General features: G+C 48.1%; 1 protein-coding gene across 2 annotated transcripts in view; it reads left to right on the top strand.

Moving 5' to 3' along the window:
* Positions 1 to 17,156, top strand: part of VAV2 (vav guanine nucleotide exchange factor 2) — an 88,509-nt gene that overhangs the window by 26,476 nt on the left and 44,877 nt on the right. The gene's annotated exons all lie outside the window — the stretch shown is intronic.

Here is a 17,156-nt window from a genome sequence, read left to right as displayed (position 1 = left end):
CGATCCTCCGGATGGATCTGCCTTCCCCATGGAAAAATTCAAGGAAAATACAGGAAAAAAAGCAAGCCTCCTCCATGAGAGGTTAGGTTTAGTCTTTGCGAGGAGGAAGAGGAGGGGTATGAGTTAGCATATCAAAGTTTAGTGCCTAAAAACAAACATCCTCCTGGAACGCCGGAGCCGGGACGTCTCGTGTCCTCTTTCCTGCCCGTCCTGCAGGAGAGGACGAGCCGGGGGTGCTCGAAGGGAAAGCAACGAGCTCGGCCAGGGAGGCCCCGGAGGGCTCCCGCCAGCTCCGGATTTGGGATCTGGCCTCCTTGGTAGAGGAGAGTTAATGTTTCACAGCAAATAAACATTGCACGAGGGAGACGGTGGAAATCATCCACCAAAGCCTCTACTTCCAAGCAGTGCGTGGTTGGGACCAGGGTTGACATGAGCGTGACGCCGTGTCACCGATTTTTGGTGTTCTCCAGGGTTTTGAGATGTTTTGGGTCCAAGTTCATGGCCAGCAAGTCCTGTTCAGCTGCATGGACATCTCCTTAAATCAGGGCTACCTTCGTGCTACCGCTTGGTGCCAAAATGAGGGCCAGGCTCCTCGCTTTCCCCCAGGGTTGTTTTTTTTTAAAAAATCCGTCTTTTTTGTTGTTGTTGTTCCGCTGGCTTTCAGAATGGGCTGCTTGTTTGTTCTTGGAGTTCTGCCAATTTTTTTTCCCCCCTTTCAGAAACAAATTGGTACGTTTCTTCCAAAACGTTCCGTACTTGCAAGATTGCTCCGGGTGACTCCACCTGCCCGCTCCAGGCCAGGCGCTGGGCTAGGTGTGCGCATCACTGAGGGCAGCAAAATGTGGTGGAAAACCTCCTGGAGCTTCAAGGTATTCGTCTCTTCCGTGTGTGCTGCATGAACCAGATGGGAACAAGGCAGGGAAATGGGATCGGAAGGTTTGTTCGCATCTGCGGTGTTGATGGAGAACATTTTTCCCCTGCATAGGTTGTAAAAAACCTCTCTCGGCCTTGCAGGTGAGGTTGGGGTGGCGGAGACATCTGAAAGCCATCTGCATGGGTTGTGCAATGTTCTTAACTATCAATTTCCCCTTGGAAGGGCAGGCTCATTTCTCTTGGAAACAGATGCTTTTTTCCTTTCCAGCTCTTGCAGCCTTTTTTTTGCCTGGCTCGAGACATGCAGGAGGAGGGAGATGGGGCATCTGCAGCCAGGGTTGCTGCGCAGCCCTTTGCTCTACCTGCAGCGAAACAGCAATGCTTGCCCATCCTTGGCACTTTGCTCATTGAGTTAATGAGCCTCAGATGTTGATGCTGCAGCTAGTTCATTTATGCTCTCTGTTTTAATGGTGTGTGCATAAGCAAGACATTCTCTTCTTTGGCACTATTCTCTTCCTACTAATTACACATTAATGGGTAATCCTGGTAGCAAGAAAGCAGCCCTAATGCTGCTGGGTCAAGCTAACCATATGGGCACGCTCCATGTGGTGGGTCTCAAGGCTCCCTGTTTCAGGCTTGTTAGTAACTTTGGGAATTTTTGAACCAACGTGACCTTGGTAAATGTTTACAGTTGCTTCCCTTGCTGAATAAGGCACTGTTTGGTTTCTAGCTCCAGTGGAGACTTCTCTGGCTAGCAGGTGGTGGGGATTTCAGAGCCTGTTACTTGAGTTTTGAAAAAAGTGGCTCATCCTTCAGTGGAAGGAGCTATCTGCAAATGGGCTGGAAGTAACAAACTGGAGCCAGCGGTTTGTACGTTCTTCTCAAGCTTGGGGAAGGGATTATGGTTGGACTCGCTCTTGAAGGTCTTTTTCAACCATAATGATTCTACGATTCTATTTGGTCCCTTCAGCAAATCTTGGCTACGATGTAGCAGTGAAGACAACTAGATCCATGAATTCTATGTTGTCCAAGCTGATGTAGATGTGGCACGAGAAGCAGTAATATGTGAGCTCTTCAGAATAGTGATGGTGCAGCTGGGATTGAGGTCGGGATGTCTCAGTTTAGGCTGCAGTCTGGCAGGCCGTTATCTTGCATTCTTTTAGTCATCTTGATGAAGGCTGTTGGATCTCGTATGAGTAGGGAGAGAGTCACCCTGATATTTGTATTGTGTGGTCCTTGACGATGCAGTGAATGCGACTTACATGCAGAGTAATGGCTCTGTTAGAGGATGCTCTTCTGCCCCCCTTGCTTCTGTGCATCAAACATATATATGGAAAGCATATATATATATATATGGAAAGACACAAAATGGGAGTTTTAGCAAGAAAAGCTCTACAGTGTTTTCACAAGGTAAAAACTGTGCACACACTCACACATACCTACCTGTCAGTGTCAACACTATTAGTGTGTGCTGAGAATTAAGTGGGGGATCCGTGAGGGTGTTAAGTGTAATCCCGGGAATGCTCCTGTGCACCTTGTGCTGCCCTGAGCACATGGGGCTGCCGGAGCTGAAACACGGCTCTAAAAGCTGTGCTTGGAGAGCCAGGGTGCGAGACAGCCGGCTCCGGAGGTGTTGCTCTCTTGTCCAGATGATGCACCTGAATCTGATGAGGCCTCCAATGGAAAAGGAGAAGCTCTGTCTTCCAAGCCAGTGGACCATAAAGATTACTGAAAAAATTGAATATATTTCTTCCATGCGGAAATAGTGCTTTAGTTCACGCACTTAGAGATTTATCAAAAGGGCCTCTGTGCTCCAGAAGCAGCGCTGAGATCACGGCCCGTTGCAGATGTGAGTCGAACTGGCTGCATCCCACCCTGGGCAGATATGAATAACCATTTTACAGCGCCACTGTATTTTGAATTGCACGTGTCCGTTCTGCTCTGAAGCTGTCTTACAGAAGCTGATTTGTGCAGCAAACTGACTTTTAAGGTCTCCTGCTTTTGGAAATGAGGTGGTGAGGTGGTTGCAAGAGCTGTGTGTGGGCACAGCAATGCAGGATGCTGGCAAGCAGCAGCAGGGCCTGGGGTGAAAGTTGCATCCACCAACATGTTGCTCTGATTTTGTTTTGTTTTCCAGACATGATGTCAGATCCTATTACAGGGGGAAGTTGATTTTGTATTAGCTGAAATAATTTGATAGTTTGGGGTGCTTTGATTTTTATAGACTTAGATGACAGCACCTTTGCCAGGAATGTGATTTTGGGGGCCAGGTGAGCAGCAGGGCTGGACTTTCATGATGTGTTGGATAAGGTATCAAGATTTGTTAGAAACTCTGATATTCTGTAGTATGACCTTGACTGGAAAGTGCTGTCCTAAAAGGAAAAACGCTATTGACCTTCATGGCATTTCTGAGGTGCAGAAGGAAGTTGGGTAAAAATGATTTGCCTGTATTTGATTGAGATGAGACTCTTTTTTAACATGCATGTGGTAGAAAAATGTACAGTTGGGAAGTGGATAAACTTTGGGGTTAAATTCAGCCTGCAAGGAGCCCTGTGAAGGACTCCAGCATTGAGGCCTCACTTCACTGTGTTTGTTTGCTCAGTCTGTTTCCTCCCACTCTCCCCCTTGCCTTTCCCCCCCCCCCTTTTTTTTTTTTCATAATATTGTTCTAATTACTGGAGTGTGAAGAATTGACTCTTAAAATGCCTCCTGGCAAATTCCATTTGTGCATTGATGAAATTTCCCCTCACTGCAATGTCGCCAGCAGTGTGAGCTGCAGTAGGGCAGCTTTGGGCACGTTTTCTGATAAAAACTTCTTATCCAGCCTTCCCTGGCAATCTGGGGCACACTAGTTATCACACTGATTGCAGATATACACGCTAATGCAAGATAAAATGAAAAGCAGAGGATTCAAGAGGAGGATGAGGGGTTAATGTTCTTGTCCATTAGGGTTCTCACCAGTTTGTGTTTTCACAGCCATTTCTCCTACTCCAGATATGCTGCAAAAAGGTTTTTTTGGGGGGGGATTGGCCTTTTTGTACTCATTTTTTCCTCCATGCAGCCAGGCAAATCTAGAAATGTGATGGGTGAAGCCACCGGAATGGATACAGCAACTCAGCTGGGCTGAGCCTCTGACCCCAGAGGCTCAGGCAGGAGATGAGGGGAAGGACTTGAGGCTTTTGGAGAGGTCCAGCTTCAAAGCCCAGTTGGAATGAGCACGTTTGCAGGCACTTTTCTGCTCATACGTGGTCCCATGTTTTCATTTCTCATAACTTTGTCTTGCTGGCTGTATCTGGACCTTCTGGTCCCGCTGCATCTGCTTGCAACAAACTCTCCTGTTTGCAGGCTGGGCAAGTGCATCGTGCTGTGAGGGTGTGCATGCTCAAAACATGATCCTCCCTGCTTAGCCGGGACAGTAATTTCTTTTTAAAAAGCAATGGGGAGATTAAAAAGACAGGAGACTTCTACTGAAAGCAACAGAGCTGTTTCCACAGGCCTTTTGGGGTTTTGAGCAATGGTTTGGGCTTTTTCTGCAGCTGCAAGGGACTAAGAACTTAAAAATAAAACTAAAAGCTCAGTTAGCAAGTAATTGCAAGGTTCCCAGGACTGTGGCTTTATGGAAAGAGGCAAGGAGGAGATTTTCTTCCTAACATTACAGAGTGGGCAGTTTTGGACCATCTCTGGATTCCAGAGCTGTTGTGGTAGGTCCATGCAGCAGATTTAGGCTGTGAAATTAGAGGTTGCTTCTGTCTCTTCCGTGTGTTTGCAGCATGGGAGCTGGACCAGGGGAGGAGAGCAGAGACAGAGAGGAAATGGCTTGAAAGAGATTTTTTTTTCCCCAGGCTTGAGTGAATGGATCAAGCTTCCCACAGCAAAAGGATTGGGAATAGGGCTGCTCCTCACTGCCTGGTGCCAGCTGGGATGCTGGATGGTGATGCTGGTGCCTTGGGCTCCGGTGGTAACTGCAGCTGGTATCTGTACAGCCTGACTCTGGTAGCAGCATCTCCCTTTCCTCCAAAGAAATAAACCCAATCCCTTGCAGTATCCCTTGTAGAAAAGCATAGGAAAATCCAGACCAATAATAATGATTGTGTAATTAGAAGCTTTTACTTAAACATGTAATTCTGTTTGATTTTATTTATTTATAGCCTTTTTGCCAGTGGTTTTTATCCATTAGCCCTGTGGCTGCTGGAAGAGGCTCATTGCCCCGAGGTTGGGCTGCTCCGTGCTTGAGAGGCAAAGCTCAGAAACCCAGTAACAGCAAAGGGCATGAGAGGAGTCAAAGTGAACTGAGAAACCTTGATACAGATGCATCCTCATGCTCCTCTAAAACTTTCCATCACACTGCATTTGAGCTGCAGATGTGTTCTGGGGAATAAATGATGAAATAAAACAACAACAACATACGGAGCACATGAGCTGTGGGCACTTTTTTGCCCATGTGAAATGGACTGTGCTCTTGAACTCGCAGATACTGCTGTCAAACTTATGTTTTTTACTTTGTCCTGCTAGCTGGCACTGCACTGTGAGATTGAGGAACCAGGCAGGAGGCACTGGGCAGGGGTTGTCAGTAAGTTTTAGTTGTTCCCTAAAATTTTCCTAGCCAGTGTGCAATGCCATAGATGCTGAATGGGTGCTGTCAGCTAGCACCCTTGCTTTTCCAGGCTACTTTTTGCTAATCCTCTTAAAAGCAGCCCATGGACTTCCACGTTGGTGGAAGCCAGAGTGAAAATCCCTCTTGGAGGAAGCGGAATCTGTCCTTAGAAATGCAACGAGCTTCCCAACTGCTCTGAGCTTCCCCACTGTCGTGTTGCTCAGGCTCTTACCTGACATGAACCAGGGTCCACTAGCTGTTTGGATGGGCTCCCTGCTGCCTGTAGCTGCTTTTGGGCACATAAAAAGCTCTAAATGTCCCTTGCAGGAGCGCCTGGCATGCCCTGCAGCATCGGTTAATGCTGCTTCTTGGGCAATGACTCACAGAAGAGCAGCTCAGGAGCCATAGATTGCTGACCCTGCAGTGTGTTATTGCACTGCTTTATCACCTCATCTCTTTTAGCGCTGATAGAGGAGAATTTAGAAAAGAAAAAGGGAGGGAAGATAGAGAAGTCTCAGCTGGGCCTGGCTAAGGAGAGCAGCCATCAGCACTGGGGTGGCCAGGGATGCTCAGCCCTGGGCTTCTCTTTTCCACTGCTTCTTGTGCCCTCTGGTGCAAGAATATTGTTTTTAATGCTAGTCAAACTGCCCAAAACTCTCTCTCTCCCTATAACATAACACAAAAAAAGGCTCACGAGGAGGTAGCAATCGATTAAGATTACTTGGAGCAAGTTCCTGTTAGTGTCTGAAGGGTAAGCAGGTCTTTAGACTTCTGTGGTTTTGTTCCGTGCTATTTCTAGGTGCATTAAGTCTGTTTTTACCCTGTTTTCTTCTGAAATATAAATGAGAAAATGTCATAACAAGGGCCTATTTGGTGGGAGGCGGAAAATATGGCTGTAGATGTGAATGACTAAAAGGAAGGTGAGATAGGAGATGTTTCCCAGTGACGTTCATCAAGGTTATCAGTGTAATTTAACCTCTGGTTTTACCTGCGTGTTTAATAAAACCAGGAGTCGGAGGGATCCATGCGTAGAGATGAAATGCAAGATACAGAGGGAGACTTTTCTTTCCTGTGTGTTTCTAGAGATGGGCTCGTGCCGGGGAAACGGCCCTTGACCCTGTGGATCTGGAGGAGGCTCCCTGGGGGACTTAAGCCTAATGGTCCTTTCTATGGGCTCCACATCTGCGTCTGGGGCATCTGTTATCTGTCGTTTTCTTGGGCAATATCTGCTCTAAATGGGCTCTAGCTGAGCTGGAGCGGGTGGCGAGCGCTAGCGCTAATGGGAAGATCCGCGGGAGCCGTTTTAGCGGGATGCGCTCCGGAGGGATGCGGGCTGGTCGGGCGCGGACCCGGCTCCCGTCGCGGCGGTGCCACGTGGTACCTGCTCCCGAGGTTTTGGTTCTGCAGTTTGAGCTGCATGAGCTTCCCGCCAGGATGGAGGGGGCTGAGCTTCAAAGCAAGCACGTGAATAAATATTTTGCTGACTCGAGGCTACTCTGTACTCGTTTTCCTCCAAAACAAGTTCATAGGAGCCTTCTCCAGCCTTGCAAATAATAGGTTTTGTTTCACAACCGTGACGATGCCATCACTTTGCTCAGGTGATGACCTTATCCACCTCTTGCAAGTGTATTTTATTTATTCATTTATTTTCTTGTTCTGAAGCCTTTTTTTTTTTTTTGAATATTTATTGGGGGAAAATACTGCAGAAAGTGTCAAACTCTTCCCTGCTGCCTATGTGGCTTCGATGATGGGCTGCCAACGCATGTGGGACTGCCCCCCCTGAACCCATGCACCCAAATCCTATGTGTTTTTTGTTGTTGTTTGTCTGGGGGTTTTTTGAGTATTTGTGGCTATCTCATGTGGATGTAAGCCGGGAATATTGCTGTGGTATCGCTGGCCTGGATGCATCTTGCTGTCTGCTCCTCTGTGTAAGGCAGACCTTCTTCTATAGAAAATAATCAGATAATTTTATGCCGTGGAATGTTTTCTGTATGGAGAGGCACAGGCTATCAGTCGTCATCTGTGTTTTTTAATGCAAACTTGGTCTGCGTTTCTGCTGGGGAGGCTGATGGCACCAATTAATTTTATTGTGTGAAAATAATTTTTGGTGCCAGATGATTTGCACGGACTGAGCCTTATGCTTCTTAATGATTTCTCTATTAATTTAACTGCCGCTACTAAACAGAGGATGCCTTTCAAGTGGAAAGGGAGACATGACCTAATACCATGGATAAAATATTAGCAAGAGCAAATTAAAGCCTGCTTAGCACCGTAAGGACCTCAGCTGGTGCAGGCAGCAGGGAGCACCTTCCCCATCCAGTGACTTTCACTAATTGCTGCAAATCTGTCCCCAAATCAAGGAAATAAGGGGGACGTTACGATAAGGTCACATTAACCTGTTCTTTTTCAAACTTTGGAAGAAATCTGTATTTGCAGTGCAGGTCTCAGCACTATGCATGTGCTGCTGGCCAACTTCATCCATTGACTTCTGCAAAGAGGGAAAAAAGCTCCTGTACTGCGCAAAAATATAATCAGATTAATATCGTCTAAGTGAAACAAGAAGGGAAAGAAAAAAATCAATGCTGGCTGTCAGCAAAGTGTTTATGGAAAGATCTATCTATTGGCATTAATATTTTAGTTGCTGTGAGTGCCACAGAGTTATGCAGCTCCTGCACGGAAATACGTGGCAAAGTGGCTGGTAACTAAATACGTGAACTCCTGGGCTGGGGGCTGATAAAAGAAACCCCACTGGTAATGGGCTCTGTAAAGCACTGCCACCAGTTTTGGTGCTAAAATGCTCCAACTGGAGCAGAGTCACAGTGTGGGATTTCTCTTGGCTTGGACTTTTTTCCTGCTCTTGGTTGAGGGTTATAGATATAGAGTGAAGTCAAATCTTCCCTTAGGGTAAGTACAAGCATGAAGCCTATTACAGTTCTGATTTCATTGGGGAGGTTCCCGAAACTTGATGTCCGTTGTATTTTCTGAGTCACAAATAGAACTGAGAACAAATAGAAGAAAACTTAATAGTTTTTCTGGGCCGTTCCTGCAACGTGAGCAACGAGGATGTTGAAAGCTGCTTGCTGGACATGCTGGGTGATGGGTCCCTCCAGCAGCAGTCGTGTCCAAGCTCTTCAAAGACCTCAGCTTTGCACCTGCTGTCAGTCACCTAAATATGTATGTCCAGAAACATGCACCCACCTGGAAACCCCTTCCCCAAATATAAAATAATCCAGGTGCTAGAACCAGGCCTAGGTAATATTGCAGCATTATGGTGATGCTTCTCCCCTGGTGCTTTGTCTCTCTTTATCTCATCAAATCCGATCGCCCAATATTATAAGAAGTGATGAGTAATGGAGCTATTGGCCTTTTTAAATATGTATGAACTTCTCGAGGAAAGCCAGAGAAATGAGGGGCGAGCAGGACAGATGACAGATGCAAGATGGGTCATGTTTTTGACATGCTGTTTTTTTCCCTCTCCGGTGTCCTGAATCATTACTCATAAGCAAAGCATAATATTTCTGTCCTTTGTATGTGTGGATTAAGACCATTATTATCTTTAAAAGGAGGCTCTATCTGGGTCACAGCTGTGGCAGTGTCGTGGACCGATGATGCTGCGATTCCCTGTATCTTACCTTAGGATTGCTGTCGAGGAACAGGGATGGGTCTCAGCGTGGTTCATTTTATCCTCCTGGTACAGGATGTTTTCCCTCTTTCTTGCAGCCTTTTGGAGTGTGTGCGGGTAAGGTCACGTAAACGGGTGACACCAACTTTAACCATGTCTTTGCAGAGCCATGTGCACGCAGGGTGCTGTCTCCTTGCACCAGCAAAACTTGCTTAAGGAAGGAAGAATGCCACAGGGAAGGAATTTCTTGCTCCACGTGGTTGTGTCTGTGCGAGGGTTTGCAGGGTTGGATCTTCAGTGTTTACATTATGTGCTGGAAATAATAACCCGTGCCCCTGGCAATAAGCTGGTCACCAGGAGGGATGCTGACGAAATGATGCAGATGGTGGGGAGAAGTCTCAGGGACACCATGGTGCATGCCACAGTGTTTATTTTGGAGTCATTTGAGTTAATTTCCCCATCTTGCAGAGCATCCAAACCTCCAGAAGGTCTAAATCCACTTCCCCACAAGATTTGTATCAGTACAGTGGATCTAATGCACTCAATACTGTGCGATGCTGCTGCCTCTCATTTGTGCTGTGGTTTTTATGGGAACTGGGTTGGCTTTTAAGCACGTTTGACTCGTTTTTGCCCTTCAGGCTCTCGTGTTCAGGGCTGCAGAAGATCTGGGGGGTAATCGGCCTCCAGCTGCCCCGCGTGGGCAGGGGGTCGATGCGTCTCCCATGGGCTGGCCTTGCTGCTTGTGCTTGGTGGGCTCTTCAGAGACACGTGGGGAGAAAAGATGCCATTCAAAGAAAATTACTGCCTTCCCTATCAATGGAAAACAAAAGTCTTTTGTCCTGTCAATCATCTGGAGGCTTTATCCTGTCAATCAGGAGGAAAACGTCTCCTTTTCCCTTCTACCAGACTTCAGAGCCCCAGTTCTCCTTCATTCAAAACAAACATGGGCTGGGGCAGGCACCTGATTTTTTTTTTTTTTAAAAAAAAGAAAATGCTGGAATATTTAATCAGTATTAAGACCTGAGAGTAGGAGGTAATACAAGTAACTGCAGTAGTGTCCCCTTGTCCCATAGCTGCACCCAGGTGACACATCCACCTCGTGCAAGGGTCCTTTGCAGCAGCGTGATGCTAATGTCAAACCAACGTGAGCTTGGGGTGCAATGAGTGTTTATGCTTTGGGGTTTGTTTGTTTTTGCTCAATATGAGGAAACCTGGATATGGAAGAACTAAGAGCAGTGAGTTTAAATATTTGCTTTGCCTCCCTCTCCCATTTTCCTCCCTTTGCTCTCTGCAAGCCTGTGTGGGCGGTTCTGCCCCATGGAGGTGTCCAAGCCCCGGGTGACGTTGAGCAGAAGCTGCTGTGGAGGAAACGTGACCGTACCGGGCTCTGAAAGATGCCACCCTTGGGCTCCAGGGCAGAAAATCCTTCCCGTGCGGAGCAGGAGCGGGTGGCTGTGCCAGGGCAGCACTCGGATTCCTGCCCCGTGACTCATGCCCTGCTCGCATGCTCCTTGTCCTTGCATGAAGTGGCTTTTGTCACCCAAGCAGGGCCCTTAGGCGAGCTTCAGTGCAGCCCCTGGCCTGCGCGTGTGGCTTGTCCGGAGCTTTTGTTCCCTTCCCGAGGCTGCAGGAAACTTCCCTTTCCGCTCCCTTTCCCAGGGCGATTTTGCAGCTCCTTCGTGCACGGCCCGCGGGTGCCGGGGACCTGCAGCCTTTGGGACTTGTCCTTTGGAGCAGGGAGTGACAGGTTTGCGTGCAAGTGAGCTGCTCCTCGGCGCTGTTTGCAGCAGGTTTTGCAGGGAGAGGTGCTGCGCTCCCCTGTCCCCCACGAAGGAAGGGCCACGCATATCCCAGGATCTCCCAGGACCTCCTCTTATGCTCTTCCTGCAAAGAAAGAAATACAGCTCCTTATTCAAAACCTTGGGCTCCTCTGCCTTGTCAGCTGGGTCCTGGTAATCACTTTAATCTGCAATTGGGATTGCCTTAAAATACAAGAATTCTTCAGTGACTGTCATTTTCTTTGTTGCCTTCAGGCTCTTCTTTTTTAAAAAAACTAATTTCTCCTGGCAGATAAGCACCAGGGCTGCAAGCAGTTGCACCGGGGGTGCAAAATTAGAATTGATTTATGGGAATGGGGGATACGATCTAGAAAATGTCATTTTTTTTTCCCTCTTGAGCCTATAAATTAGTTTTGATTACAGTGAGGTTTCATACGATCCTTATAAATCAGTTCCCAAGGAACTGTGCAGGTTTGGGAAGGCAAAGTCCAACGGCCAAAGAGGAGCGCTGCAGTGTCTCCTTGATTAGGTAGGTGAGGGTCTGTGTTTTGAGGAATAACTGGAGATTTAAGCAATTGACCCTCCTGCTGAATTTTTCAGATGCTTCAGCCCTTCCTCACTAGCAGAGCTCGACAAGGACTTGCCAGGGATGCGAAACCGTGAGATGTTTTGGGGAGATTTGGGTTTATCCGGGTCCTGCAGGACTTCACATGAGGACCTTCCAGGCAGCTTTGGGGATGAGCAATGGGCAGGAGCGCTCAAGGGAGCAGCAGGGCTGGGAAATGCCCCTCTCCGCTGGCTCCCTCCAGGGATTTTTGCCCCGCTGCTCGTTCGGATGCAGGGCCGCGTGCGGGTGAAGCCTGCGGTGTCTCCTCGCCGTTGCTTTGCGGTGTTTACAGCCAACGGGGAAGAGCGGAAGGATATTAGCGGCAATATTTTTAGCCAGTTTAGGAGGAAAGGCATTTTGTGTATGCATGGGGGTGTTTGCTTTGGGTTCGTTTAGCAAATGTTGGGGATTTTTTTTCCCCTTTTTAATTAGGAAGATGCAAGCTTGGAGCAAATTGGAAACAGATGGAGCTGGTGACATCACTGTTTTATTCCTGTTGGTGCAGATTAGCTGCTCTGTGTTAAAGCCTGAGTAGGGTGTTTTAGGCTTAAACACCCTGTGTGTGCTCCTGTCCTTCCTGCTCTACTTTTCCTTTGCAGCTACTGGCTGCTTCCCCAGGTGATATCCCCTCAGATTCCAAGCTTGCCCTGATTTCTCCTGCTCTGGCTCCATGCACAACCTGTCCCTGCCTTGCAAGGGCTGCAGGGCTGCTCTTCATGTCCATTAAGGGCCAATGCTGCAGGAGCAGAGCACGAGACGCGAGTTGGTGGCTCTTGCACAGGAGCTTCCTCGAGAATCCCTGGGAAAGCTCGCATGGCCCTGGTTCGCTTCCCATCCCGTAGTGTGATCACTTTGCCTTTTCTCTGCTGTTTTCACGAGTTTCTGGACTGGAGATCATCCCTTGGGATGCACCCGAGGCGAACGGGAACGCGGCGGCCGCCGGCGCGGGCCGCGCTTGGAGGATCCGCGCGCTCCCGTCGCGCTCCCGGCTCCTTGGCCGGCGCTGCCGCCGCTCTTCCCAGCGCAGCAGGAATCCGCCTTCATCTCCCTGGCAGCACATGAAAAGCGCCGGCCGCAGGATGTGTTTGTGCACATCGTGCCGGGGAAAGCTGGGCCGCGGGAGCGCGGAGGAGGAAGGGAGCCCAAGTCCTCTCGGGATCATCACACTTATTTTCAATCCTTTTTTGTTGTTGTTGTTTTTTCCAAGGAATCAAAACTCTGTTTCTTTTTGGTTTTGTTTTCCTTTCCTTTCCCCTTCTCCAGTGGTGCCCTTGAAGATTTATTTTGCCTTTTCCAACAATAATATTGCCCGGGTCCTGTTTGTGTTGCTGACGGCTAAAGCGTTTGCATGAGAGGTTGGGCAGGGTTGCAAGCACTTCCCATAGGACCCAGTGGTGCAAAACGTGGATGCCTGAACATTTTCCCAGTGGGAATCTGGGCTTGGTGACAGGAGAAAAATCCCTTTAATTGGGCATGGCTTGTCCTTGTGAAGCCGTTTTCAGGGGTTTTGGGCAAGGCATCGCATTAAGTCCAAGGTGTTTCACACTGTTCTGCAAGTGTGGAATATAATAAATATTGCTCTAAAATATATATATATATGACCCCTTTTTCCTTTTTGCACAGAGCTGTGTTGGATCATGGCTCTATGCTTTTATACCTGCTGTTTAATGCTCACGTGTGTAAATCCAGCCTGGTTTTTCTTGGCTCTGCAGGAGCAACTTGGCTTCCTCGGAGCTTCCCAAGCAGCAGGACGGGGTCGCCAGTCGTGGGGGTGTCTCCAGGCCTGAAGTTTTTCCATTTGACAAACAATTCCAATGGTTTGCAGTGATGTTTTGTGGGGATTAATTGATATCTGAAGTATGTTGTGCTGAGAACCGTGAGAAGCAGCAGCAGGGGTAGTACATGGAAGCAACCACAAAGACAGTACAGGGATGTCTTGTGTCTTGAAAATCTTCCTGTGACAAAGTCAGAGCTGTGTTCTGATGCCCAGGCTGGGAGCAGGTGGATTTTGGTTTTTTTGACCCCAAAAGTCAGGTCGAGCCCTGGTCCCTGTCGAGGATGCGCCCGTTCCCCATCACGTCTGTGCTGGAAGTCACCTGCAGGTAGGAGAGCGCTGGCGTCTGTAGCAGAGCCCTGAGCAGACAAATAACCCAGAACCACCTAAAAACTGAGGTTATAAAATCTCCCACAGCAAAGGCAGGGTTTTATAATGCACTTTTTAGCAACTCTGCACATGGCAGCTTGGAGCAGATCCCTGACATCCCTGGCATCTCGGCTGGCACTTCTGAACTTGCCTGGGTTTGGGACAGGTAAAATCTCCCCAGGAAAGCAGTTCTCATCTTTCTTCCTCATTTAGATCTTATTGCTCGTTGTCAGTGTAGAAGGTCCATCCGTTCTGCCTGCAATCATTTTGCTAAGGCCAGGGTCCAAGAAGACACTATTTATTCCTCTGTTTAAATTTATGTACAGTGTAAACCATTGTGCTTGAGCTGTTTATAGAGAGGAGAGGCGCTTCCTCTTCTCATTTCTCATTCTTAATCAACGGTTTCTGCTTACTCACCATGAGCGAAGCCCGGGAGGATTCATTCTTTTTGCTTTTTCCCCCCTTATTAAATTAAATGGCCCTGGTGCAGGTACCAAAAACCAAGCAATCATATGGAAAAAGCAACGAATTCCCAAGCCTGCTTCTTTTGGAGGCAATTTGCTGTGCTGTTATTGGACCCAGCCCCCAGAACATTTGCATTGCCAGCAGCAGGTACCTGAAACCCACTGAAATATTTATTTCAGGTATTATTTTGTGTAGGAGACTCCTTTGCATGCAAGAGTCTTCAGAGCAAGATCCCCCTCCATCCATCAGGATCCGGTCATTCGGGGTCCCTGCTTTCACTAAGGGCACGACTCCACAGAGGATGCTATTCTGCTGTGTTTGCTAGCAAAGTTTCCTGTCTAATGCATTATTTTTAATTTCTTCTTCCTTTTCTTGTACCGTAAGTGTCCGGGAACTGGAGCAGTTTCCTGCCCTGCAGCTCCGAAGACTTGTGTGAATCTCATATATATGAACGGAGACCCTGGGGGATTGCTTGGATGGGAAGGACAGTCCAGGGTTGTTGGACATGGATTTGATACCTGGCCCCTGCATTGGGACTTGCTGGGAACATCCCCAGGTAGCCCTCGCCAAAGGGCTGGTGTGGATGAAGTTCCTGCTGCTTCTACTCTTCTCACATAATGAAATGAGTGTAGGGGTTTCTAGCACAGCAATTATGAATATTTCTCTTCCCTCCAAAGGAAGAAAAAGTGCATTTTTGTCTAATAATAGCTGTACAAGGAAGGCTGTGTGCAAGGAAGATGTGAAAAATATTACTCCCCCGTATTGATTTTTTTGCTTTGTTTGCTCGCTGGCTCCGTTATCGCCCTGGCAGAGCTGTGAGCAATGTCATCCCAGGCTCAGCTAATGAGCAAACATCAAGTCTTATCAGGCTGCCCTGAAAATCCGCCTTTGCTGTCATTTAAAAGAACAACTGTTTGAAAAATGGGCCCCAAGCAGCGGCACTTTCCATGCAAGCCTGCCCCGTGTGTGGAAACTGCAGCTGGAGGAGGAGTGGATCCAGCCTCCTGGCTTTTTCCGTGGAAGTCGAGTAGATGGAGTGACATGGGAAATATGGCAGGGTGCTCTGGTGGGTGGGTGGCTGCTTGTCCCCCTTGTCACTCTGGGAATGCCAGTGAAGTGACACTTGTCCTCAGAGGGGACCAGCCACAGCTCCCTAGCGGGCATGGCCGGTCCCATCCTTCCCACGTGCAAATCCATTGCTGTCCTCTGCATCACGGTCCCAAACAGCATCCTGGTCTGGGGAATGCCCGTGGAGCTGCAGGATGCATGAGGACACATCCTCCCTCTGCTCCATCCCACCCATGTCCCTGCAGAGCTGCTCACGGCTAAACCCTCCTCTGTCCCTGTCCCCTACGTTGTCCTCCTCTGTGCATGCGCGAGGACCACAAAACACTTCCCTATAGATCGGGACGAGACCCTGGAGCTGTTCTTGGAGGATTACAGGTCCGTGGAGCTCAAAAATGGGTGCATTTCCCATCCACGTGCAACACGGTCCATATCCGAGACCCTTGCCCTCAAATGGGATCTTTCCTGAGTGAAACCACCTTTCCCTTTCGAAAGGGTCGGTTGGAAAACACCCATGACCACAGTTGAATAGGGGGTAAAGTCACTGCCAAGGAGGTGAGACCCTGAGCCCTGGCTGTTCCTCAGCAAAATCTCCACAACCAGCTTTAGCTGGAGGGTGGCCAGGCGCTGCGCAATGGGATTAAGTGTAATCCTGCCCCAAGTTTTGCAGGTCACCTTTATTTGGTGCCCTTTTTCTCCTCTCTCCTCTGAAAGGAAATGTTTGCAAATGCTTCACTTGTTTTAAATTGACCCCGTTTCGCACTAGCAAGGGCAGGAGTTAGCCCCGGGGTCTCTGGTGGGCAGAGATTTGGGCTGTCGCGGAGTGATGTGCATACGGTTTGAATACCATTAATTAAATGAGGGTTTTGCAGCCCCTTTTCCACTCCGGAGCAGCAGCTGCTCCCTTAGCAGGGAGGCAATCGGTACCTGCAGCCTGCGCAATGCAGTCCCTGCAACCAACCCACCCTACTTGCAGTACCTGCATGTATTATTCATCCTAAATAACGCATACGCCAACTTTGCAAAGGTGCAGGATAAGGCAGAGGAGTTTTAGGGATATTTCCGACCTATAAATCTTAGCACTTGAAGTGTTGGTGCATTTTGCGTATGTGTTTGTGGGTACCAAGCGTGTGTTTTTTTGCAGAGACCCACCCAAAATGAAATATTTTGTAAACAGGCAACGTTGCGTTTTGTTGTGGCAAAGCTGCTTGGGTGTTTAGTATTCCTCCTTGCTTCTAATAGGAGAAAATCGGTGATTTGTGCATGTCTATTGATTTTAAATCCAGGTTTGAACTTGGTCTAAATATGCCTGGCAGGTGCTTCAGGATTAACGTGCTAAGCTGGTGGGAGCAGGTTGGAAGAAGGGAGAATGTGAAGGTCACATCCCAATTTGGTGTGTTTTAAAGAATAAGAGTTTGCAGTTTGGGTACCTCTTTGGACTTGAGGTCAGGACGCTTGATTTAAACACCAGGTTGCTATGAACCGTCGGCCAGGTGCTAAAGTTGTAGATATTCTCATTTGTTGGTGTTGTTTTCATTTGTGTGAGCAGGGGAAGGAAAAAAATCTTCCAAAAAAATGCTGAGGTTTGATCAGAAAATTAAATAAAAGTCGCACATCTCGCTGGCTTCCTTAGAGATACTTTATGGAAAGGAGGTGGGGAAGAAGTCAATGTATGTAAACCCTATTATAATAATTGAGTTTAAAGGAGGCAAAAGGAAAATCAGGCATTGTTTATTTAAGAGCAGCGTTCTGTAACATTGTTAAATCCTGGTCTTCCTGATAATGTAGCAGTCTACCCTCCAGTCTAAAACAAGAGCTCGAGAAGCCCTTTTCTTTAACCGAGTAAATAAGATTTAACTCCTGTGCTCTGTCTAGCTGTTTCTATGGAAACGTGATTTTAGCGCCAAGGAGGCCGCGTGAAATTCGAATTGCTCCAGATACAGCTGTGAAAGCAGCCCCTAAAACTTGTCCCAAATGCCACGGGCCGGGATTTGTGCGCGGGGCATCGC

Source organism: Tinamus guttatus, unplaced genomic scaffold, assembly GCF_059628265.1.
Source record: "Tinamus guttatus ecotype Peru unplaced genomic scaffold, ASM5962826v1 Tinamus_guttatus_pri_ptg000226l, whole genome shotgun sequence".
In the NCBI taxonomy this organism is placed as follows: Eukaryota; Metazoa; Chordata; class Aves; order Tinamiformes; family Tinamidae; genus Tinamus; species Tinamus guttatus.
Note: the sequence above shows the minus strand (reverse complement) of the source record. Positions and strands in the feature narration are given on the sequence as shown.